General features: G+C 40.1%; 1 protein-coding gene across 1 annotated transcript in view; it reads right to left on the bottom strand.

The window, feature by feature from the left end:
- Window positions 1-27,500, bottom strand: part of LOC307155916 (uncharacterized protein) — a 359,603-nt gene that overhangs the window by 22,086 nt on the left and 310,017 nt on the right. The gene's annotated exons all lie outside the window — the stretch shown is intronic.

Here is a 27,500-nt window from a genome sequence, read left to right as displayed (position 1 = left end):
CAGTGTTCTCAATCAGAGACTATATCACTGTCATCCGAGAACTTCACATCAAAATATTATAATCACAATTTATTATTATAATCCCAACACTCAATGGTATTTACTGTAAACGGACAGGACAACTAACTCATCCCTGTGGAACACCTGTGCTTATACTCTATAGCTCTGATAAAGTGAGATCGAGTCAAAGATGAACCTGCTGTTGTTCCCACATCTCTAGGACTGTCCCATCAAACGCTTTGCATAACTCTAATCAAACGCTTGCAACTGTTTTGCTTCTTGTAGTTCAATACTAGTACTAGCACAATATTTAATGCTGGTGATTATAAATGCAAGTCTGCAGTTCACTATTTGATGCAAGATTAAAAGCCACCATAAAAATGTCCTTAAGGGAATCCTTTACAGTCTCAATGTATTTTTAATGTAAAATGAATGACAGATTTAAAAAAAAAGAAAAACTAAAAAAACTAAATATATATTAAAGCTGCAAGCAGCGATGAAAGGGCCCTCGCACCCGTGCCATCAACACTCGGTGGCTTTAGGAAGACAGAGCATGGTTGGGAAATGTACATTTAAGGAGGTATATATAGTAAGAGTATGTCAAAGTTAGTAACAAAATGTTTTGTATAATGGTGATAATAGCATGCTTCATGACTCAGCTAAGTGTTGCTAGCATGTTTAGTCTGTTTCTAGCATGCTTAATACACAATAATTATGTGGTTAGTACTGCATTACTGTGTTAACCATGTCAGTTTCTGTTGCCAGTAGGTGGCGTTATGACTATTGCTGAATATGAGCATGGATGTGTGTTCAGGACAGAACTCTTATCAAACGTGTGAAGTTTGGTGCAAATTGGAAATTGCCTTCTTGAGTAACAAAAAAGTCATGTTTCATTGAATTAGCATTCTTTAGCACTTAGCTAAGCATTGTTAGCATGTTTTAACATGTTTCTAGCATGTTTAGAACTCAATGGCATTTTTAACATGTTGCTAGAACGGCATCAACGTGTTAAACATGTCACTTCCTGTTGCCAGTAGGTGGCGCTATTACTATAAATGAACATTCTCATGTAGATGTATTCAGGCCATGACTCTTATCAAAAGTGTGAAGTTTGGGGCAGATTGGACATTCCATGCCTGAGTTACAGCAAATTCCTATTTAATTGCAATAATAGCATGCTTTAGCACTTAGCTAAGAGTTTGCTAGCATGTTTTAGCATGTTTATAATATGTTGTTAGCATGTTTAACACTTGCTGGCACTTTTTTATAAGTTATTAGGAGTCCATAACAGTGTTAAACATGTCACTTCCTGTTGCCAGCAGGTGGCGCTATGTCTGTAACTGAATATAAGCATGGTCATGTGTTCAGGACAGAACGCTTATCAAAAGTGTGAAGTTTGGGGCAGATTGGACATTCCATGCCTGAGTTACAGCAAATTCCTATTTAATTGCAGTAATATCATTCTTTAGCACTTAGCTAAGTGTTTGCTAGTATGTTTTAGCATGTCTCTAGTATGTTGGTAGGATGTTTAGCACTTGCTGGCACTTTTTTATATGTTTTTATGTCCACAACAGTGTTTAACATGTCACTTCCTGTTGCCAGCAGGTGGCACTATGACTGTAACTGAATATGAGCATGGTCATGTGTTCAGGACAGAACGTTTATTAAAAGTGTGAAGTTTGGCGCAGATTGGACATTGCCTTCTTGAGTAACAACAACATCCTGTTTCATTGAATTAGCATGCTTTAGCACTTAGCTAAGTATTGCTAGCATGTTTTAACATGTTTCTAGCATGTTTAGAAGTCAATGGCATTTTTAACATGTTGCTAGAATGGCATCAACGTGTTAAACATGACACTTTCTGTTACCAGTAGGTGGCGCTATTACTATAACTGAATGTTCTCATGTAGATGTGTTCAGGACAGAACGCTTATCAAAAGTGTGAAGTTTGGGGCAGATTGGACATTCCATGCCTGAGTTACAGCAAATTCCTATTTAATTGCAATAATAGCATGCTTTAGCACTTAGCTAAGAGTTTGCTAGCATGTTTTAGCATGCTTCTAGTATGTTGTTAGCATGTTTAGCACTTGCTGGCACTTTTTTATATGTTATTAGGAGTCCATAACAGTGTTAAACATGTCACTTCCTGTTGCCAGCAGGTGGCGCTATGACTGTAACTGAATATGAGCATGGTCATGTGTTCAGGACAGAACGCTTATCAAAAGTGTGAAGTTTGGGGCAGATTGGACATTCCATGCTTGAGTTACAGCAACTTCCTGTTTCATGGCGAAACATCGAAATTTGTCAGGCCGCCGAGGACCCGCCCTTTAACGAAAACTCAAGATCTTCGCAATTTAACGTCGCAAAGGCCTTAAGATTACACTCACCAAATTTGAAGATGATCAGATTAAAACTGTAGGAGGAGTTCGTTAAAGTACGAGGCCTGAAAATGGCAAAAACTGCACAAAAATCTGAGAGGAAGTTCAAAATGGCTGACTTCCTGTTGTGTTTAGGGCTATGCTCCAAGAGACTTTTTTTGTAGGTATTAGGTCATTACACGTATGTACTGAATTTCGTGCACGTACGTGGAGCGTTGCGGGAGGCGCACTCCGTTGAACTTTTATAGGTGGCGCTATCGAGCCATTTTGCCCCGTCCAATTCTGAAACCTATATCAGATGTAAATTTTCGCCAGTTCTGACGCGTGTGCAAAGTTTCGTGAGTTTTCGAGCATGTTTAGGCCCTCAAAAATGCAATTCAATGCGGAGAAGAAGAATAATAATAAAAATAATTAAAGCTGCAAGCAGCGATGGAAAGGGCCCTCGCACCCCTGCCACCGCCACCCGGCGCCTTTAGGAAATGCCTTAAGATTACACTCACCAAATTTGAAGAGGATCAGATCAAAACTGTAGGAGGAGTTTGTTAAAGTACAACATCAGGAAATGGCAAAAACTGCCCAAAATCTGAGAGGAAGTTCAAAATAGCTCACTTCCTGTTGTGTTTAGGGCTACGCTCCAAGAGACTTTTTTGTAGGAATTGGGTCTTTACATGTATGTACCAAATTTCATACCTGTACGTGAAACGTCGAGCCGGGGCAAAATGTAGGGGCAATAAGTAAGCCATTTTGCCCCCCCCAATTCTGAAAACCACATCACACGTAAATTTTCACCACTTCTGAAGCGTGTGCAAAGTTTCATGATTTTTCGAGCATGTTTTGTATTTGCCACACTTCCTGCTACCAGCAGGTGGCGCTATTGCTATAACCAAATATGAGCATGGTCATGTGTTCAGGATAGGACTCTTATCAAACATGTGAAGTTTGGGACAGATTGGAAATTGTATGGCTGAGTTACTGCAGGCTGTTTGTGGTTGCCTAGCAACATCGGAACTGCAAGCAACATTAATATTGAACTTATCTGATCATGCATATATCACCAGAAGGCCGAAATTGGGTGAACGTTTGTCAGGCCGCCGAGGGCACACCCTTCGACGAAAACTCTAGATCTTCGCAATTTAACGTCACAAAGGCCTTAAGATTACACTCACCAAATTTGAAGAGTATCAGATCAAATCTGTAGGAGGAGTTCGTTAAAGTACAACATCAGGAAATTACGAAAAATGCCCAAAATCCAGGAGGAAGTTCAAAATAGCTCACTTCCTGTTGTGTTTAGGGCTATGCTCCAAGAGACTTTTCTGTAGGTATTGGGTCATTACATGTATGTACCAAATTTCATACCTGTACGTGAAACCAGGAGCCGGGGCAAAATGTGGGGGCAATAATTTACCGAATTTGCCCCCCCCAATTCTGAAAACCATATCACACGTAAATTTTCACCACTTCTGAAGCGTGTGCAAAGTTTCATGAGTTTTCGAGCATGTTTAGGCCCTCTAAAAAGCGATTCACTTTGGAGAAGAAGAAGAATAATAATTAAAGCTGCAAGCAGCGATGAAAGGGCCCTCGCACCCCTGCCACCGCCACCCGGCGCCTTTAGGAAATGCCTTAAGATTACACTCACCAAATTTGAAGAGAATCAGATCAAAACTGTAGGAGGAGTATGTTAAAGTACAACATCAGGAAATTACGAAAAATGTCCAAAATCTAGGAGGAAGTTCAAAATAGATCACTTCCTGTTGTGTTTAGGGCTATGCTCCAAGAGACTTTTCTGTAGGTATTGGGTCAATACATGCATGTACCAAATTTCATACCTGTACGTGAAACCAGGAGCCGGGGCAAAATGTGGGGGCAATAATTTACAGAATTTGCCCCCCCCCAATTCTGAAAACCATATCACACGTAAATTTTCACCACTTCTGAGGCGTGTGCAAAGTTTCATGATTTTTCGAGCATGTTTTGTATTTGCCACACTTCCTGCTACCAGCAGGTGGCGTTATTGCTATAACCTAATATGAGCATGGTCATGTGTTCAGGACAGGACTCTTATCAAACATGTGAAGTTTGGGACAGATGGGAAATTGTATGGCTGAATTACTGCAGGCTGTCTGTGGTTGCCTAGCAACATCGGAACTGCATTCAACATTAATATTGAACTTATCTGATCATGCATATATCACCAGAAGGCCGGAATTGGGTGAACGTTTGTCAGGCCGCCGAGGGCACACCCTTCGACGAAAACTCTAGATCTTCGCAATTTAACGTCACAAAGGCCTTAAGATTACACTCACCAAATTTGAAGAGGATCAGATCAAATCTGTAGGAGGAGTTCGTTAAAGTACAACATCAGGAAATTATGAAAAATGCCCAAAATCTAGGAGGAAGTTCAAAATAGCTCACTTCCTGTTGTGTTTAGGGCTATGCTCCAAGAGACTTTTCTGTAGGTATTGGGTCATTACATGTATGTACCAAATTTCATACCTGTAAGTGAAACCAGGAGCCGGGGCAAAATGTGGGGGCAATAATTTACCGAATTTGCCCCCCCCAATTCTGAAAACCATATCACACGTAAATTTTCACCACTTCTGAAGCGTGTGCAAAGTTTCATGAGTTTTCGAGCATGTTTAGGCCCTCTAAAAAGCGATTCACTTTGGAGAAGAATAATAATAATAATAATAAACGGAGCAAAAACAATAGGGTCCTCTCACCATCGGTGCTCGGGCCCTAATAAACGGAGCAAAAACAATAGGGTCCTCTCACCATCGGTGCTCGGGCCCTAATTAAAGCTGCAAGCAGCGATGAAAAGGGCCCTCGCACCCCTGCCACCGCCACCCGGCGCCTTTAGTAAAGGCCTTAAGATTACACTCACCAAATTTGAAGAGGATCAGATCAAATCTGTAGGAGGAGTTTGTTAAAGTACAACATCAGGAAATTACGAAAAATGCCCAAAATCTAGGAGGAAGTTCAAAATAGCTCACTTCCTGTTGTGTTTAGGGCTATGCTCCAAGAGACTTTTCTGTAGGTATTGGGTCTTTACATGTGTGTACCAAATTTCATACCTGTACGTGAAACGTCGAGCCGGGGCAAAATGTAGGGGCAATAAGTAAGCCATTTTGCCCCACCCAATTTTTAAAACCACATCACACGTAAATTGTCACCACTTCTGAAGCGTGTGCAAAGTTTCATGATTTTTCGAGCACGTTTTGTATTTGCCACACTTCCTGCTACCAGCAGGTGGTGCTATTGCTATAATCATAATGAGCATTGGCATGTGTTCAGGACAGGAGTCTTATCAAACATGTGAAGTTTGTGGCAGATTGAAAATTGTATGCCTGAGTTACTGCAGGCTGTCTGTGGTTGCCTAGCAACATCAGAACTCCAAGCAACATTAATATTGAACTTATCTGATCATGCATATATCACCAAAAGGCCGAAATTGGGTGAACTAGTGCAAAAAATGCCCGTGCAAAATCAGTTTTTGTGTGTGTTTTTAGTAATTGTTGGTTTGGTGTGTGCTCATTGTTACAATTACACAGCAAAAGTTCAGTGACATTTTTATTTGTGCATGGTAAAAAGCACACAGTGAACTCCGAGAAAACGCTATGCTTGAGCAAACAGTTTGTGAATAGGCAACTACAAATGATGCCCGTGAAAGAGACTGTGAACGCATTGAATAGGATATGTTTAGTTGGTGAATAGCATAGGCTATTATTACACAGTAGCGACAACGTTAAGCGCACCAGAATGAAATATAATATTCAGAAGTAAACACTAACAGCATAGCTGACTTACAGATTCAGTTTACATCCACAAATGAATAAGCACCTCGATTCAGGGAGCAGTGCAAAGTGCCCGTGCAAAATCAGTTTTTGTGAGCTGATCGCCGTCAAAAAAGTTCAGGAGATATTTCTTGCGATGGCAATATGATCAAAAATAACTTTATATTGATTCAATGGATTAATAGCATTTTGAAAAAAAAAAAAAGTCATGAATTTATTGCATTTTTGGGAAAAAATAATCCGTTTTTATAATAAATCTTAAAAAATTCAAATCCAGATTTTGATTTTCAATGTTGTTATAACCTAAAGATGCTATGTGAAAGTTTGAAACAGAAAATAGTGGTTTTCACACATTTAGTGGTTATCTCACATTCGAGAGATATGCGAATAACACACAGACAGACAGACGGACGTTTCTGTAATTTATAGATAGATGGATTTATCACGTTCGGGAACCAAACTATAATATTCAGAAGTAAACAGTGTAGCTGACTGAGTGTTTATGTCAGAATGTTTATTTTTAAACCACAGCCTTCTTGGGGCTTCTTTGACCGATACAACTCTCTAATGTCAGAATGTTTATTTTTAAACCACAACCTTCTAAAAATGATATATTTAACGATATCTTTTGCATTTCTCATCCAAACAATGTCAAACTTGGCACTGCACTTACTCGTGCCCGTGGCGAGACACCTGTCGAGTTTGAAATCAATCGGACTAACGGTTCGAGAGATATGCGAGGAACAGACACACACACACACAGACAGACAGACAGACAGACGTTCCTGTAATTTATAGATAGATGTTTGTCAGGCCGCCGAGGGCACACCCTTCGACGAAAACTCTAGATCTTCGCAATTTAACGTCACAAAGGCCTTAAGATTACACTCACCAAATTTGAAGAGTATCAGATCAAATCTGTAGGAGGAGTTCGTTAAAGTACAACATCAGGAAATTACGAAAAATGCCCAAAATCCAGGAGGAAGTTCAAAATAGCTCACTTCCTGTTGTGTTTAGGGCTATGCTCCAAGAGACTTTTCTGTAGGTATTGGGTCATTACATGTATGTACCAAATTTCATACCTGTACGTGAAACCAGGAGCCGGGGCAAAATGTGGGGGCAATAATTTACCGAATTTGCCCCCCCCAATTCTGAAAACCATATCACACGTAAATTTTCACCACTTCTGAAGCGTGTGCAAAGTTTCATGAGTTTTCGAGCATGTTTAGGCCCTCTAAAAAGCGATTCACTTTGGAGAAGAAGAAGAATAATAATTAAAGCTGCAAGCAGCGATGAAAGGGCCCTCGCACCCCTGCCGCCGCCACCCGGCGCCTTTAGGAAATGCCTTAAGATTACACTCACCAAATTTGAAGAGAATCAGATCAAAACTGTAGGAGGAGTATGTTAAAGTACAACATCAGGAAATTACGAAAAATGTCCAAAATCTAGGAGGAAGTTCAAAATAGATCACTTCCTGTTGTGTTTAGGGCTATGCTCCAAGAGACTTTTCTGTAGGTATTGGGTCAATACATGCATGTACCAAATTTCATACCTGTACGTGAAACCAGGAGCCGGGGCAAAATGTGGGGGCAATAATTTACAGAATTTGCCCCCCCCCCAATTCTGAAAACCATATCACACGTAAATTTTCACCACTTCTGAGGCGTGTGCAAAGTTTCATGATTTTTCGAGCATGTTTTGTATTTGCCACACTTCCTGCTACCAGCAGGTGGCGTTATTGCTATAACCTAATATGAGCATGGTCATGTGTTCAGGACAGGACTCTTATCAAACATGTGAAGTTTGGGACAGATGGGAAATTGTATGGCTGAATTACTGCAGGCTGTCTGTGGTTGCCTAGCAACATCGGAACTGCATTCAACATTAATATTGAACTTATCTGATCATGCATATATCACCAGAAGGCCGAAATTGGGTGAACGTTTGTCAGGCCGCCGAGGGCACACCCTTCGACGAAAACTCTAGATCTTCGCAATTTAACGTCACAAAGGCCTTAAGATTACACTCACCAAATTTGAAGAGGATCAGATCAAATCTGTAGGAGGAGTTCGTTAAAGTACAACATCAGGAAATTATGAAAAATGCCCAAAATCTAGGAGGAAGTTCAAAATAGCTCACTTCCTGTTGTGTTTAGGGCTATGCTCCAAGAGACTTTTCTGTAGGTATTGGGTCATTACATGTATGTACCAAATTTCATACCTGTAAGTGAAACCAGGAGCCGGGGCAAAATGTGGGGGCAATAATTTACCGAATTTGCCCCCCCCAATTCTGAAAACCATATCACACGTAAATTTTCACCACTTCTGAAGCGTGTGCAAAGTTTCATGAGTTTTCGAGCATGTTTAGGCCCTCTAAAAAGCGATTCACTTTGGAGAAGAATAATAATAATAATTAAAGCTGCAAGCAGCGATGAAAAGGGCCCTCGCACCCCTGCCACCGCCACCCGGCACCTTTAGGAAAGGCCTTAAGATTACACTCACCAAATTTGAAGAGGATCAGATCAAAACTGTAGGAGTTTGTTAAAGTACAACATCAGGAAATGGCAAAAACTGCCCAAAATCTGACAGGAAGTTCAAAATAACTGACTTCCTGTTGTGTTTAGGGCTATGCTCCAAGAGACTTTTTTGTAGGTATTGGGTCTTTACATGTGTGTACCAAATTTCATACCTGTACGTGAAACGTCGAGCCGGGGCAAAATGTAGGGGCAATAAGTAAGCCATTTTGCCCCACCCAATTTTTAAAACCACATCACACGTAAATTGTCACCACTTCTGAAGCGTGTGCAAAGTTTCATGATTTTTCGAGCACGTTTTGTATTTGCCACACTTCCTGCTACCAGCAGGTGGTGCTATTGCTATAATCATAATGAGCATTGGCATGTGTTCAGGACAGGACTCTTATCAAACATGTGAAGTTTGTGGCAGATTGAAAATTGTATGCCTGAGTTACTGCAGGCTGTCTGTGGTTGCCTAGCAACATCAGAACTGCAAGCAACATTAATATTGAACTTATCTGATCATGCATATATCACCAAAAGGCCGAAATTGGGTGAACTAGTGCAAAAAATGCCCGTGCAAAATCAGTTTTTGTGTGTGTTTTTAGTAATTGTTGGTTTGGTGTGTGCTTATTGTTACAATTACACAGCAAAAGTTCAGTGACATTTTTATTTGTGCATGGTAAAAAGCACACAGTGAACTCCGAGAAAACGCTATGCTTGAGCAAACAGTTTGTGAATAGGCAACTACAAATGATGCCCGTGAAAGAGACTGTGAACGCATTGAATAGGATATGTTTAGTTGGTGAATAGCATAGGCTACTATTACACAGTAGCGACAACGTTAAGCGCACCAGAATGAAATATAATATTCAGAAGTAAACACTAACAGCATAGCTGACTTACAGATTCAGTTTACATCCACAAATGAATAAGCACCTCGATTCAGGGAGCAGTGCAAAGTGCCCGTGCAAAATCAGTTTTTGTGAGCTGATCGCCGTCAAAAAAGTTCAGGAGATATTTCTTGCGATGGCAATATGATCAAAAATAACTTTATATTGATTCAATGGATTAATAGCATTTAAAAAAAAAAAAAAAAGTCATGAATTTATTGCATTTTTGGGAAAAAATAATCCGTTTTTATAATAAATCTTAAAAAATTCAAATCCAGATTTTGATTTTCAATGTTGTTATAACCTAAAGATGCTATGTGAAAGTTTGAAACAGAAAATAGTGGTTTTCACACATTTAGTGGTTATCTCACATTCGAGAGATATGCGAATAACACACAGACAGACAGACGGACGTTTCTGTAATTTATAGATAGATGGATTTATCACGTTCGGGAACCAAACTATAATATTCAGAAGTAAACAGTGTAGCTGACTGAGTGTTTATGTCAGAATGTTTATTTTTAAACCACAGCCTTCTTGGGGCTTCTTTGACCGATACAACTCTCTAATGTCAGAATGTTTATTTTTAAACCACAACCTTCTAAAAATGATATATTTAACGATATCTTTTGCATTTCTCATCCAAACAATGTCAAACTTGGCACTGCACTTACTCGTGCCCGTGGCAAGACACCTGTCGAGTTTGAAATCAATCGGACTAACGGTTCGAGAGATATGCGAGGAACAGACACACACACACACAGACAGACAGACAGACAGACGTTCCTGTAATTTATAGATAGATGTTTGTCAGGCCGCCGAGGGCACACCCTTCGACGAAAACTCTAGATCTTCGCAATTTAACGTCACAAAGGCCTTAAGATTACACTCACCAAATTTGAAGAGTATCAGATCAAATCTGTAGGAGGAGTTCGTTAAAGTACAACATCAGGAAATTACGAAAAATGCCCAAAATCCAGGAGGAAGTTCAAAATAGCTCACTTCCTGTTGTGTTTAGGGCTATGCTCCAAGAGACTTTTCTGTAGGTATTGGGTCATTACATGTATGTACCAAATTTCATACCTGTACGTGAAACCAGGAGCCGGGGCAAAATGTGGGGGCAATAATTTACCGAATTTGCCCCCCACAATTCTGAAAACCATATCACACGTAAATTTTCACCACTTCTGAAGCGTGTGCAAAGTTTCATGAGTTTTCGAGCATGTTTAGGCCCTCTAAAAAGCGATTCACTTTGGAGAAGAAGAATAATAATAAACGGAGCAAAAACAATAGGGTCCTCTCACCATCGGTGCTCGGGCCCTAATAATAAACGGAGCAAAAACAATAGGGTCCTCTCACCATCGGTGCTCGGGCCCTAATAAACGGAGCAAAAACAATAGGGTCCTCTCACCATCGGTGCTCGGGCCCTAAATATAGCTGCGAGCAGCGATTACGGGCCCAAGCCGGTGGCACCGCAACCCCCCTCCATCGCTGCTCGCAGCTATATTTATATATATATATATATATATATTATTTATATATATATATATATATATATATATATATATATATATATATATATATTATTTATATATATATATATATATATATATATATATATAAGACAGAAAATATTACTTGTCTTACCTTACTCTGATTTTTTGATGCACTCAAAATATTCCACAACAAATCCTTTAAATTTAATGTAAAAATAAAAACGAAAGTAAGCAGTGTTGGTCTCACGTAACCCTCTCATTAGAATCAAAATGTTTCAATATTTGCGATGTATTTGGATGCTAAACTATTCTTTATTATAGGCTTTGTACTTCACTCGTTTTCTAATATCGATGGAAAAAATCATCCTCTTCACACGCGCAAAAATGTGCTTGGAAACATCACAGTGGAGCTCTGCTTACTGTGAATGGTACAAATTGTACTACTGACTTTTTAAACAGAGCAGTGTAATTCATTTATGTTAGGTTGACTATTTTTATTATTATATTGTATTAGGGCTATAATGAACAGGCTGCGATGTCAAGATTGCAATTCTGGAATGTGTGTGTGTGTGTGTGTGTGTGTGACGCGGTTGCGGTTGAACAGTGGACACAAAAACATAAATAAAATGTTTTAGTTAATTCCTACATCCATAGGAATACATTGAAAATGCTCGCTCTACCCCGCACCATTATCAATGTCTGTGCGGACGTCTGTATTTTACTAGTATATAGTATACTATAGTTAGCGATTTAAAAGCCCTCAGCGGTGTCACACGTCGATTAACAGGTGGGGAAATTTTATCAGAGTCACATCCCTAATATATTTATATATACAATAGGCCTACCTGAAAGAGAATTTTACTTGCCCGACCTGAGTATATCCTGATTAGAACGTCAATAACAAAAAAATAACTTGGGAATCACTAAAACGAGAGATTATTCTAATTTCATTACATTCATTTTAAGTTGCAATCAGCAGTTAATAATAAATGTATTACTGATCAATGTTAACAAGGTTGCACTGCTGAGGCTCATGCAGCTTCTCCAGGAGAACTGTAAACAAATGAACGCAGCACACAAAAAAGCAACCCAGTTAACAACATACTGACTATAAAAATGACAAATATGGAGTTTTTATATATTTTATAACATATGATAGAGTTAAGCAACCTCACTTGACGAGTAGGCAACTATTTCCTGAATACAATCACGATTGAAACTGTGACATTGATTTCATGCAACAGGTTAATAAACAGTTACAATTAAGTCACTTACATTTTAGATGCAATATTGACTGTTTTTGTTCTGTTTCAGCAGCAAAAAATAGTTAAACAAAGATCACAGCCGAACCATCGCACATCTCACAGCAACTTGTTTTCTCATTACTGAATGATTCAGCATTTTGAAACGAATCGGTTGACTCAAAGATTCAATGGTCAATCCATAAACATCTGTCTCAATCATGAATGACTCAGTCATTGGAACGAATCGTTTGAACAAATGAATCAATGACTCGCTCATTAAGATGGTCGCCTGGCAACACCTAATGGCGGTTCAGTGTTATGTTTAGAAGTATCATTCTTTCCAACGTGCACCATTATCAATGTCCGTGCGGACGTCCGTTTTTTACTTTCACTTTTATATTGGCGATTTAAAAGCACCCGCTCGTGTCACACGTTGATTAACCGATGGAAAAATATCCTCACAGTCATATACCTAATAAATTTATATTTAAATACAATAGGCCTACCTAGTAAAACGTTTTATATACTATTTTGATATCCTTTTGGACACAAGAGGGCAGTATAGCCCTATGTTTGCTTTTTGTTGAACCAAATAGCACTAAATAGCCTGTTTTTAACTTTTTCATACTTCTTGAATTGCAAAAACAGAATAAAATAGGTTTAGTTCTAATATTTGTATAATTTTATATAAAAATAAATTGTGTATAATTACATATTTAGAAGTTATGAGACGTTTTCTGCTTCCTTTTTGACATTAATTTAATCCCTCGCCATAGCAAAACCGTTTGAGATATTCAATATCAGTTTACAATTTAGCATCATTAATATATTTTTATCATGTTGAAAAAGTTTGGTGGGAATAAAATAAATAGTTTAAGAGGAGTGGCTAAAATTTCTGAGGCTGATTTAGCAAAAAATCCATATTCAAAACCAAAATATCTGACTTCCTGATGGCCGGAGCTGATGAATGTAAATTAGAAAGTTGTATTTTTTTTTTTACTGTATTTAAAACTAACCCCCCCCACTTTTGTCAAAAGCATGTTGAAAGTGACACACTTCCTGCTGCCAGTTGGTGGCGCTATAACTTTGACTCACAATAGTTACATCCATCTGATCGGCCTCTTATCACAAACACACTGCTGAAGTTTCATCAAGATCAGTTAATGTATGCAGAAGTTATAACACTTCGTGTCTCTCTTTTCTCGCCATAAATTCATTTCCTCGCCACGGCCAAACCGTTCAAGATATCAAAGATCCGTCCGCAATTTAGCATCCTCAATGCCTTGACTTCACGCTGACCGAGTTTGGAGGCGAATCGATGTATTTCCTAGGAGGAGTACATTAAATTCCACAGCAAGCGTTTCCAAACAACCCTAAATAGCCGACTTCCTGTTGGGCTGGCGTAAAACTTAGAGCACGAAAGTTGTTCGGCCCGATGAGATCTATATGTGTACCCAGTTTCAAATTAATTCATGCAAGCGTGTTTGATATATGGACCAAGTTTTAGAACCCCGTTCAAGGGGGCGCTGTCGAGCCCCCCTGCCACGCCCGGCTACCAGATTCAGCCTGTCCCTGATGACCGTGGGTTTTGACCTGTGTGCAAAGTTTCAAGAGTGTTCGAGCAAGTTAAGGGCCCCAAAAGCCCCTGAAACCTTGAAAAACAAAGATTAAATGGAATATACAACCCCCCCCCCCCGCCCCCACACACACACACACAGACACACAGAGAGAGAGAGAAAATTCTCCAGAAAATCCACATTCAAACCAAAATATCTGACTTCCTTGTGGTCTGAGGTTATGACTGTAAATTAGAAAGTTGTCCGGCTTGTTGAGAACAATACACCTACCAAGTTTTGTGATTCTAGGAAAAACTAAGCCCCCATTTTTGACTAAAGGTGGCGCTACTGAGCCATTTCACCACGCCCGTTTCTGAAACTTTTCACATGTCTACTGGATAATAAATGTGATGTGTCTGTCGAGTTTCATGCATTTTCAAGCATGTGAAGAGTCTCAAAAGCATCCAAAAAGAAAATTAAAGTTTGATGCGTTGCCACGGCAACAGTATCTAAGATATCAATAATCCTTTCACAGGTCTACATCTGCCGTGTGTCTACATTATACACATAAAGTTTGAAGCAAATCGGGTAAAAATTAGAGGGTGATTTCAAAGCATTTTGAAAGTGACACACTTCCTGCTGCCAGTTGGTGGCGCTGTAATTTTGACTCACAATAGTCACATCCATGTGATCGGCCTCTTACAACGAACACACTGTGGAAGTTTCATCAAGATCAGTTAATGTATGCTGAAGTTATAACACATTTCCTGTGTCCCTTATTCGCCATAAATTCGTTTCCTCGCCACGGCCAAACCGTTCGAGATATCAAAAATCCGTCCGCAATTAAGCATCCTCAATGTCTTGACTTCATGCACACCGAGTTTGGAGGGGATTGGATGAATTCTCTAGGAGGAGTACTTCGCATTCCACAGCAAGCGTTTTCCAAACAACCCATAATAGCCGACTTCCTGTTTGGCTGGCGTAAAACTTGACCAGGGAAAGTTGTTTGGCCCAATGAGATCTTTATGTGTAACGAGTTTCATATTAATTCATGCAATCGTGTTTGATATATGGACCAAGTTTTCAGACCCCGTTCAAGGGGGCGCTGTTGAGCCCCCCTGCCACGCCCATTTTTGAAACTTTTCCCATATCTACTGGCTAATAAGTGTTATGTGTCTGTCGAGTTTCATCCAATTTCAAGCATGCAAAGAGTCTCAAAAGCATCCGAAAAGAATATTAAAGTTTGATGCGTTGCCGCGGCAACAGTATCTAAGATATCAATAATCCTTTCACAGGTCTACATCTGCCGTGTATTTACATTATACACATAAAGTTTGAAGCAAATCGGGTAAAAATAAGAGGGTGATTTCAAAGCATTTTGAAAATGACAAACTTCCTGCTGCCAGTTGGTGGCGCTATAACTTTGACTCACAATAGTCACATCAATGGGATCGGCCTCTTACAACGAATACACTGCGGAAGTTTCATCAAGATCAGTTAATTTATGCAGAAGTTATAACACACTTCCTGTGTCCCATTATTCGCCATAAATTCGTTTCCTCGCCACAGCCAAACCATTCGAGATATCAAAAATCCGTTCGCAATTTAGCATCCTCAATGTCTTGACTTCATTCACACCGAGTTTGGTGGCAATCGGATGAATTCCCTAGGAGGAGTATTTCACATTCCATTGTATGCGTTTTCCAAACAACGTATAATAACCGACTTCCTGTTGGGCTAATGTAAAACTTAGAGCACAAAAGTTGTTCGGCCCGATGAGATCTATATGTGTACCGAGTTTCATATTATTACATGCAAGCGTGTTTGATTTATGGACCAAGTTTTCAAACACCATTCCAGGGGGCGCTGTCGAGCCCCCCTGCCACGCCCGGGTACCAGCTTCAGTCCGGCCCTGATGGCCGCAGGTTCTGACGTGTGTGCAAAATTTCAAGAGTTTTTGAGCATGTTAAGGACCCCAAAAGTGCCCGAAAGGTTGACAAAATAATAATAATAATAATAAATAATCCTACCGGAAACAATAGGGCCTTCGCCCTTTCAGGGCTTGGGCCCTAATAATAATAAACAGAGCAATTCCAAGAGGGTCCTCACACCATCGGTGCTCGGGCCCTAATAATTAAAGCTGCAAGCAGCGATGAAAGGGCCCTCGCACCCGTGCCATCAACACTCGGTGGCTTTAGGAAGACAGAGCATGGTTGGGAAATGTACATTTAAGGAGGTATATATAGTAAGAGTATGTCAAAGTCAGTTACAAAATGTTTTGTATAATGGTGATAATAGCATGCTTCATGACTCAGCTAAGTGTTGCTAGCATGTTTAGTCTGTTTCTAGCATGCTTAGTACACAATAATTATGTGGTTAGTACTGCATTACTGTGTTAACCATGTCAGTTTCTGTTGCCAGTAGGTGGCGTTATGACTATAACTGAATATGAGCATGGATGTGTGTTCAGGACAGAACTCTTATCAAACGTGTGAAGTTTGGTGCAAATTGGAAATTGCCTTCTTGAATAACAACAAAGTCATGTTTCACTGAATTAGCATTCTTTAGCACTAAGCATTGTTAGCATGTTTTAACATGTTTCTAGCATGTTTAGAACTCAATGGCATTTTTAACATGTTGCAAGAACGGCATCAACGTGTTAAACATGTCACTTCCTGTTGCCAGTAGGTGGCGCTATTACTATAACTGAACATTCTCATGTAGATGTGTTCAGGCCATGACTCTTATCAAAAGTGTGAAGTTTGGGGCAGATTGGACATTCCAGGCCTGAGTTACAGCAAATTCCTATTTAATTGCAATAATAGCATGCTTTAGCACTTAGCTAAGAGTTTGCTAGCATGTTTTAGCATGTTTCTAGTATGTTGTTAGCATGTTTAACACTTGCTGGCACTTTTTTATATGTTATTAGGAGTCCATAACAGTGTTAAACATGTCACTTCCTGTTGCCAGCAGGTGGTGCTATGACTGTAACTGAATATAAGCATGGTCATGTGTTCAGGACAGAACGCTTATCAAAAGTGTGAAGTTTGGGGCAGATTGGACATTCCATGCCTGAGTTACAGCAAATTCATATTTAATTGCAGTAATATCATCCTTTAGCACTTAGGTAAGTGTTTGCTAGTATGTTTTAGCATGTCTCTAGTATGTTGGTAGGATGTTTAGCACCTACTGGCATTTTTTTATATGTTATTAGGAGTCAAGAACAGTGTTAAACGTCACTTCCTGTTGCCAGCAGGTGGCGCTATGACTGTAACTAAATATGAGCATGGACATGTGTTCAAGAGATAACTCTTATCAAACTTGTGAAGTTTGGGGTAGATTGTACATTGACTTCTTGAGTAACAACACAGTCCTGTTTCATTGTATTAGCATGCTTTAGGACTTAGCTAAGTATTGCTAGCATGTTTTAACATGTTTCTAGCATGTTTAGAAGTCAATGGCATTTTTAACATGTTGCTAGAATGGCATCAACGTGTTAAACATGTCACTTCCTGTTGCCAGTAGGTGGCGCTATTACTATAACTGAATTTGAGCATAGACATGTGTTCAGGCCATGATTCTTATCAAACGTGTGAAGTTTGGGGCAGACTGGACATTCCATGCCTGAGTTACAGCAAATTCCTATTTAATTGCAGTAATAGCATTCCTTAGCACTTAGCTAAGTGTTTGCTAGCATGTTTCTAGTATGTTGCTAACCTGTTTAGCACATGCTGGCTCTATTTTATATGTTATTAGGAGACCACAACAGTGTTAAACATGTCACTTCCTGTTGACAGCAGGTGGCGCTATTACTATAACTGAATATTCTCATGTAGATGTGTTCAGGCCATGACTCTTATCAAACGTGTGAAGTTTGGGGCAGATTGGACATTCCATGCCTGTGTTACAGCAAATTCCTATTTAATTGCAGCAATAGCATGCTTTAGCACTTAGCTAAGTGTTTGCTAGCATGTTTTAGCATGTTTCTAGTATGTTGTTAGCATGTTTAGCACTTGCTGGCACTTTTTTTTTATATGTTTTATATGTCCACAACAGTGTTTAACATGTCACTTCCTGTTGCCAGCAGGTGGCGCTATGACTGTAACTGAATATGAGCATGGTCATGTGTTTAGGACAGAACGTTTATTAAAAGTGTGAAGTTTGGGGCAGATTGGACATTGCCTTCTTGGGTAACAACAACATCCTGTTTCATTGAATTAGCATGCTTTAGCACTTAGCTAAGTATTGCTAGCATGTTTTAACATGTTTCTAGCATGTTTAGAAGTCAATGGCATTTTTAACATGTTGCAAGAATGGCATCAATGTGTTAAACATGACACTTCCTGTTACCAGTAGGTGGCGCTATTACTATAACTGAATGTTCTCATGTAGATGTGTTCAGGACAGAACGCTTATCAAAAGTGTGAAGTTTGGGGCAGATTGGACATTCCATGCCTGAGTTACAGCAAATTCCTATTTAATTGCAATAATAGCATGCTTTAGCACTTAGCTAAGAGTTTGCTAGCATGTTTTAGCATGCTTCTAGTATGTTGTTAACATGTTTAGCACTTGCTGGCACTTTTTTATATGTTATTAGGAGTCCATAACAGTGTTAAACATGTCACTTCCTGTTGCCAGCAGGTGGCGCTATGACTATAACTGAATATGAGCATGGTCATGTGTTCAGGACAGAACTCTTATCAAACGTGTGAAGTTTGGGGCAGATTGGACATTCCATGCTTGAGTTACAGCAACTTCCTGTTTCATGGCAAGGCAAGGCAAGGCAAGTTTATTTATATAGCACATTTCATACACAATGGCAATTCAAAGTGCTTTACATAGAAGAAATTAAAATAATAAAAAGAAATAAGAATAATTAAAACAGTTTAGAAAAATAAAAAATAAAATACAGTACAGATAATCGGACGAGCATTGGCACAGTACTCATTCAGTAAATGCAAAGCTAAACAGATGTGTTTTGAGTCTGGATTTGAAAGTGACTACTGTAGGAGCACATCTGATCTCCTCTGGAAGCTGGTTCCAGCTGCGGCTGGCATAACAGCTAAAAGCGGACTCGCCATGCTTAGAGTGAACCCTTGGTATTTCTAGCTGATGTGATCCTAGTGATCTGAGTGATCTGTTGGGTTTATATTCAGTGAGCATATCTGCAATGTATTGAGGTCCAAGGCCATTGAATGATTTATATACTAGTAATAATACTTTAAAATCAATCCTAAATTTAACTGGGAGCCAGTGTAAAGACCTGAGGACTGGTGTGATGTGTTCATATTTTCTGGTTCTGCTCAGAATCCTGGCGGCAGCGTTCTGTATGAGCTGCAACTGTCTTATGGTCTTTTTGGGAAGGCCAGTGAGGAGTCCATTACAATAATCCACCCTGCTGGTGATGAAAGCATGCACAAGTTTCTCTAAGTCTTGTCTGGAAACAAAGCATCTAATTCTTGCAATATTTTTCAGATGATAGTATGCTGATTTAGTTATTGCTTTGACATGACTACTGAAACTAAGGTCTGACTCTAGTGTCACACCAAGATTCCTGACTTGATGTTTAGTTGTTTGACCCCTAGAGTGAAGGTATGCGTTCACCTTGAGAACTTCATCTTTGTTTCCAAACGCAATGACTTCAGTTTTGTCTTTGTTTAACTGAAGAAAGTTTTGGCACATCCAACTGTTGACTTCATCAATGCATCGGCACAGGGAGTCAATGGGGCTGTAATCGTTAGGCGATAGGGCTAAGTAGAGCTGTGTGTCGTCTGCATAGCTGTGGTAAGCAATTTGGTTCTTTCTCATTATTTGGCTCATTGGGAGCATATACAGGTTGAACAGGAGTGGCGCAAGAATTGAGCCTTGAGGGACTCCGCATGTCATGGATGTCCACTCAGACTTATGGTCTCCTATACTCACATAATAACCTCTCCCATCTAAGTATGACCTGAACCATTTTAGGACTATCCCAGAAAGCCCCACCCAGTTTTCCAGCCTGTCCAGAAGTATGTTATGATCGACAGTGTCAAATGCAGCACTGAGGTCGAGTAGAACCAGCACCGATAATTTGCCTGAATCAGTATTTAAGCGAATATCGTTTATTATCTTTATGAGCGCTGTCTCTGTGCTGTGGTGTGGTCGGAAACCAGATTGAAAATTGTCAAAGTATCCATTCAAGCGCAGGAATTTGTTCAGCTGATTGAAGACAACTTTTTCAATGATCTTGCCTATGAAAGGAAGATTTGAGATCGGTCTATAGTTGCTTAATATGGTCTTATCCAGATTGCTCTTTTTCAGGAGGGGCTTGACAACTGCAGTTTTCAGGGAGTTTGGAAAACTCCCAGAGAGAAGTGAGGCATTTACCACTTCTAGGAGATCTGCTTCTAAACTGTTTAACACACTTTTGAAAAATGATGTGGGAAGTGTGTCAAGAGCGCAGGTTGATGTTTTAAGGTGCTGTACTGTTTCTTCCAAAATTTTGCCATCAATTTCTTTGAAATCAGACATAGTAACTACTTTCTCAGGTGGTTTGATCTGCCTGACCCCAGGGCAACTCAAGGATGTGCTGATCACCTTTCTGATATTATTGATTTTCTCAGAGAAGAAAGAAGCAAACTCACTGCACTTGTTGTCTGAGAGCATTTCACTGGGAATCTGGCTTGGGGGGTTTGTCAGTCTCTCTACAGTAGCAAAAAGAGTGCGTGTGTTGTTTAAATTACTGTTTATAATATTTGAGAAGAAAGTCTGTCTAGCTTTGCCTAGTTCCCTATTAAAAGCATGAAGGCTGTCTTTGTAGATGTTATAATGGACTACAAGTTTAGTTTTCCTCCACATGCGCTCTGCTTTTCTGCATTGTCTTTTCATATTTTGCACTGCTGTTGAGTTTCTCCAAGGTGCTTTTTGTCTGCCATTCTTCTTCCTGACTTTAACAGGAGCAATATCATCAATTACACTTTTAACTTTTGAGTTAAAAGAATCAAGGAGAAAATCAACAGAGTCTGCACATATGCTTGGTGTTAAAGATATGGCCTTCATAAATAGTACACTAGTGTTCTCATTTAAGCATCTCTTCTTGACAGACACAGATCTAGCTTCAATGGCAGGAGAGATCAATATATCAAAGAAAATACAGAAATGATCAGACAGTGCTACATCCTTAATAACAATCGATGAAATGTTTAGACCCTTACTGATGAGTAAATCTAGAGTGTGTCCACGATTGTGTGTGGATCCATGTACATGCTGAGTCAGATCAAAAGTTTTTAAAACACTTTTGATTTCTTTAGCCATGTTGTTTTCTGCATTATCGATGTGGATGTTAAAATCTCCAGCAATGGTAAAACAGTCAAACTCTGATGTAATTGCTGATAACAGTTCTGTAAAATCCTCAGCAAAGGCTGGAGAGTATTTTGGAGGCCTGTAAATAATGATAAGTAAAATGCGTGGAGCACCTTTTAACACAATACCCAGATATTCGAAAGACAAGTAATTCCCAAGTGATATTTGCTTACATTGATAGATATCTTTAAAAAGAGCAGCTAGACCTCCACCTCTCTTACCAGCTCTGCAGACACTCATAGAAGTAAAGTTAGGAGGGGCTGCTTCATTGAGGACTGTTGCACTGCAGCTGTCTTCAAGCCAGGTTTCAGTTAGAAGCATAAAATCCAGGTTGTTTGTGGTTATTAAGTCGTTGACTAGAAGTGATTTATTTTTAAGTGAGCGAATGTTTAAAAGTGCTAACTTAACAGTCTTACTTTTCCCCACAGCAATATTAGTTTGACGTGTAATAGGCACCAGATTAGTTAGGTTTGCTGTACGGCTATTGAAGGCCTTAGACTTTCTATCTTGTAATAAAACAGCAATAGAGAAAGATACAGGCACACTGGGCACACTGGGTTCCCGTTTGTTTTGTAAACATTTGAGAAAGTTACTGTTATCAAAACGGGGACCCGACACACATCACTGAGAGCTGGTATCAGTTGTTTTTGGTTCACCTCGAGCAGATGGAGGAGGGTGTGGGCCCTGGCGTTGTGGCAGAGGCCGAAGAGCTCTCACAGGAGGGGGAGGGCGAGCTGGGCCCGCAGGCTTTGGTGCGGGTGGTTGCGGTGCCTGTCTTTTTTTGGTTGGTATCTGGGGGCTTGCAGCAAAAGAGTGGGATAGTCTGGTTCCAGCATACACCAGTTCTTCCATTTTCTGTGAGAAGCACAAAAGTGGAGTTGCTGGGGAGAGGGAGAGTGTATCTGGTGAAAGGGGCTGTTGCTCTGGTGTTATCGGAGGCTGTGATATGCTGACCTGGCTTCCCTGGCTGTTTTCCAGGAAGTCGTCCTTGGGAGTTGAATCTTCAAGCAGTTCTGATATGTCTGTCTGTGGTGAGCTCTGTGGGCAGGGCTCAGCTGAGATTGTGTCCGTGAGCAGAGGTTGTTGTGGCGGAGTGGTGTTATCATGTCCATTTTGCTGCTGAAGTGAAGTCCCGTGGTCATTCATACTGTGTCCAGGTGTGTGTGTGCTGTTCAGATTGAGTTGATTGGCACACACTGCAGAAGGATGATTGATGGAGAAGTAGATGTTGTCCTTTAACACTCTTGAACCAAGTTTGTTTGGGTGATGGCCATCCCGATGAAAAAGTTGTCTCTGACTCCAGAAAAGATTGAAATTGTCAATGAAGTTCACTCCTTTTATATTGCAGGTTTTTTGTAGCCACGTATTTAGCCCAAGTAACCGTGAAAACCTGTTTGTTCCTCTTGCTGGGAGTGGTCCACTGATGAATGTTTGGACTTTCAGTCTTTTAAGTGTTTCAAAAAGTTCATTGAAATCCTTCTTAAGGAGTTCTGACTGCTCTTTATGAATATCATTCTTCCCCACATGAATGATGAGTCGATTTGCAGTCTTATGTTTCATCAGAATGTTCTGAAGTTCCCTGTTTATATCAGAAGTTGTTGCTTGTGGAAGGCAGCATGTAGTTGTATCCCTGCTGCTAATGTTTCTGATTATGGAGTCCCCCACTATCAGAGTCCTGGGCTCGGCTGCGCTCTGAGCTGAGTGCCGCTGTCTGCTCGACCTTGAGCGCCAGTTAGCATCAGTGTTAGCTACTGGCCCATTCAGTCTGTGTTCGATCACATTCATCACATTTGGGGATTCCTCATTTACATTCATTAGTACTTCAAATCTGTTCTCAAGATGTATAGGCGGTGGTAGAAGACCAATGTTTGCAATCCTTGTCAGAGCTGTATCTGGGGTAGAGGATGCTACTGCGGCAATATGTGTTGCTCGTGACAATCTGATGTCTCGAGTGCCTTTTGGTCTCGCTCCCTGTTTGTGCCATCGATTAGTAAGTCGATCGGCTTGTTTCTCTACCTGTCGAGGAGCACTAGTTTCATGGGACTCACCGGTATGCTGAGGGTGTCCATGACGAAGCTCTGTTGTGTGCTCCGTCTGGTTTGGTGGTCCCGTTAGTAACTTTGTTTCAAGAACTGCAATCCTTTGTAAAAGTCTGTGGCAGTTAGTGCAGCAAGTAGATTCCAGAAGAGGCATTTTCTCTTATCCTTGTAGGCAGTTTTGTTTTCCTTTCCCGGAATGTAAGCTGGTCGGGTAAAAGAATTCTCAGTTTTTGTAGTAATCCAAACTTTGTCGTATGAGCACTGTGCTGATTTGCTGAAGTTAAAATTAGTTGATAAAAGGAAATAAAATAAAGGAAATAAAATATAAATAAAAAAACTAGGAGATTAATGTAAAAGCGATAGAGCAAAGCGCGGAGCAGTAGGCGGCATAGGGGCGGCAGTGGCTCAGTGGTCGAAACATCAAAATTTGTCAGGCCGCCGAGGACCCGCCCTTCGACGAAAACTCAAGATCTTCGCAATTTAACGTCGCAAAGGCCTTAAGATTACACTCACCAAATTTGAAGATGATCAGATTAAAACTGTAGGAGGAGTTCGTTAAAGTACGAGGCCTGAAAATGGCAAAAACTGCACAAAAATCTGAGAGGAAGTTCAAAATGGCTGACTTCCTGTTGTGTTTAGGGCTACGCTCCAAGAGACTTTTTTGTAGGTATTAGGTAATTACATGTATGTACCGAATTTCGTGCACGTACGTGGAACGATGCGGGAGGCGCACTCCGTTGAACTTTTATAGGTGGCGCTATCGAGCCATTTTGCCCCGTCCAATTCTGAAACCTATATCAGATGTAAATTTTCGCCAGTTCTGACGCGTGTGCAAAGTTTCGTGAGTTTTCGAGCATGTTTAGGCCCTCAAAAATGCAATTAAATGCGGAGAAGAAGAAGAATAATAATAATTAAAGCTGCAAGCAGCGATGAAAAGGGCCCTCGCACCCCTGCCACCGCCACCCGGCACCTTTAGGAAAGGCCTTAAGATTACACTCACCAAATTTGAAGAGGATCAGATCAAAACTGTAGGAGGAGTTTGTTAAAGTACAACATCAGGAAATGGCAAAAACTGCCCAAAATCTGACAGGAAGTTCAAAATAACTGACTTCCTGTTGTGTTTAGGGCTATGCTCCAAGAGACTTTTTTGTAGGTATTGGGTCTTTACATGTGTGTACCAAATTTCATACCTGTACGTGAAACGTCGAGCCGGGGCAAAATGTAGGGGCAATAAGTAAGCCATTTTGCCCCACCCAATTTTTAAAACCACATCACACGTAAATTGTCACCACTTCTGAAGCGTGTGCAAAGTTTCATGATTTTTCGAGCACGTTTTGTATTTGCCACACTTCCTGCTACCAGCAGGTGGTGCTATTGCTATAATCATAATGAGCATTGGCATGTGTTCAGGACAGGAGTCTTATCAAACATGTGAAGTTTGTGGCAGATTGAAAATTGTATGCCTGAGTTACTGCAGGCTGTCTGTGGTTGCCTAGCAACATCAGAACTGCAAGCAACATTAATATTGAACTTATCTGATCATGCATATATCACCAAAAGGCCGAAATTGGGTGAACTAGTGCAAAAAATGCCCGTGCAAAATCAGTTTTTGTGTGTGTTTTTAGTAATTGTTGGTTTGGTGTGTGCTCATTGTTACAATTACACAGCAAAAGTTCAGTGACATTTTTATTTGTGCATGGTAAAAAGCACACAGTGAACTCCGAGAAAACGCTATGCTTGAGCAAACAGTTTGTGAATAGGCAACTACAAATGATGCCCGTGAAAGAGACTGTGAACGCATTGAATAGGATATGTTTAGTTGGTGAATAGCATAGGCTATTATTACACAGTAGCGACAACGTTAAGCGCACCAGAATGAAATATAATATTCAGAAGTAAACACTAACAGCATAGCTGACATACAGATTCAGTTTACATCCACAAATGAATAAGCACCTCGATTCAGGGAGCAGTGCAAAGTGCCCGTGCAAAATCAGTTTTTGTGAGCTGATCGCCGTCAAAAAAGTTCAGGAGATATTTCTTGCGATGGCAATATGATCAAAAATAACTTTATATTGATTCAATGGATTAATAGCATTTTGAAAAAAAAAAAAAAAGTCATGAATTTATTGCATTTTTGGGAAAAAATAATCCGTTTTTATAATAAATCTTAAAAAATTCAAATCCAGATTTTGATTTTCAATGTTGTTATAACCTAAAGATTCTATGTGAAAGTTTGAAACAGAAAATAGTGGTTTTCACACATTTAGTGGTTATCTCACATTCGAGAGATATGCGAATAACACACAGACAGACAGACGGACGTTTCTGTAATTTATAGATAGATGGATTTATCACGTTCGGGAACCAAACTATAATATTCAGAAGTAAACAGTGTAGCTGACTGAGTGTTTATGTCAGAATGTTTATTTTTAAACCACAGCCTTCTTGGGGCTTCTTTGACCGATACAACTCTCTAATGTCAGAATGTTTATTTTTAAACCACAACCTTCTAAAAATGATATATTTAACGATATCTTTTGCATTTCTCATCCAAACAATGTCAAACTTGGCACTGCACTTACTCGTGCCCGTGGCGAGACACCTGTCGAGTTTGAAATCAATCGGACTAACGGTTCGAGAGATATGCGAGGAACAGACACACACACACACAGACAGACAGACAGACAGACGTTCCTGTAATTTATAGATAGATGTTTGTCAGGCCGCCGAGGGCACACCCTTCGACGAAAACTCTAGATCTTCGCAATTTAACGTCACAAAGGCCTTAAGATTACACTCACCAAATTTGAAGAGTATCGGATCAAATCTGTAGGAGGAGTTCGTTAAAGTACAACATCAGGAAATTACGAAAAATGCCCAAAATCCAGGAGGAAGTTCAAAATAGCTCACTTCCTGTTGTGTTTAGGGCTATGCTCCAAGAGACTTTTCTGTAGGTATTGGGTCATTACATGTATGTACCAAATTTCATACCTGTACGTGAAACCAGGAGCCGGGGCAAAATGTGGGGGCAATAATTTACCGAATTTGCCCCCCCCAATTCTGAAAACCATATCACACGTAAATTTTCACCACTTCTGAAGCGTGTGCAAAGTTTCATGAGTTTTCGAGCATGTTTAGGCCCTCTAAAAAGCGATTCACTTTGGAGAAGAAGAATAATAATAAACGGAGCAAAAACAATAGGGTCCTCTCACCATCGGTGCTCGGGCCCTAATTAAAGCTGCAAGCAGCGATGAAAAGGGCCCTCGCACCCCTGCCACCGCCACCCGGCACCTTTAGGAAAGGCCTTAAGATTACACTCACCAAATTTGAAGAGGATCAGATCAAAACTGTAGGAGTTTGTTAAAGTACAACATCAGGAAATGGCAAAAACTGCCCAAAATCTGACAGGAAGTTCAAAATAACTGACTTCCTGTTGTGTTTAGGGCTATGCTCCAAGAGACTTTTTTGTAGGTATTGGGTCTTTACATGTGTGTACCAAATTTCATACCTGTACGTGAAACGTCGAGCCGGGGCAAAATGTAGGGGCAATAAGTAAGCCATTTTGCCCCACCCAATTTTTAAAACCACATCACACGTAAATTGTCACCACTTCTGAAGCGTGTGCAAAGTTTCATGATTTTTCGAGCACGTTTTGTATTTGCCACACTTCCTGCTACCAGCAGGTGGTGCTATTGCTATAATCATAATGAGCATTGGCATGTGTTCAGGACAGGACTCTTATCAAACATGTGAAGTTTGTGGCAGATTGAAAATTGTATGCCTGAGTTACTGCAGGCTGTCTGTGGTTGCCTAGCAACATCAGAACTGCAAGCAACATTAATATTGAACTTATCTGATCATGCATATATCACCAAAAGGCCGAAATTGGGTGAACTAGTGCAAAAAATGCCCGTGCAAAATCAGTTTTTGTGTGTGTTTTTAGTAATTGTTGGTTTGGTGTGTGCTTATTGTTACAATTACACAGCAAAAGTTCAGTGACATTTTTATTTGTGCATGGTAAAAAGCACACAGTGAACTCCGAGAAAACGCTATGCTTGAGCAAACAGTTTGTGAATAGGCAACTACAAATGATGCCCGTGAAAGAGACTGTGAACGCATTGAATAGGATATGTTTAGTTGGTGAATAGCATAGGCTACTATTACACAGTAGCGACAACGTTAAGCGCACCAGAATGAAATATAATATTCAGAAGTAAACACTAACAGCATAGCTGACTTACAGA

This window comes from Squalius cephalus (assembly GCF_949319135.1).
Source record: "Squalius cephalus genome assembly, chromosome: 1".
Taxonomy (NCBI): Eukaryota; Metazoa; Chordata; class Actinopteri; order Cypriniformes; family Leuciscidae; genus Squalius; species Squalius cephalus.
The sequence above is the reverse complement of the archived record's forward strand: the minus strand, read 5'-3'. Positions and strand labels throughout refer to the sequence as shown.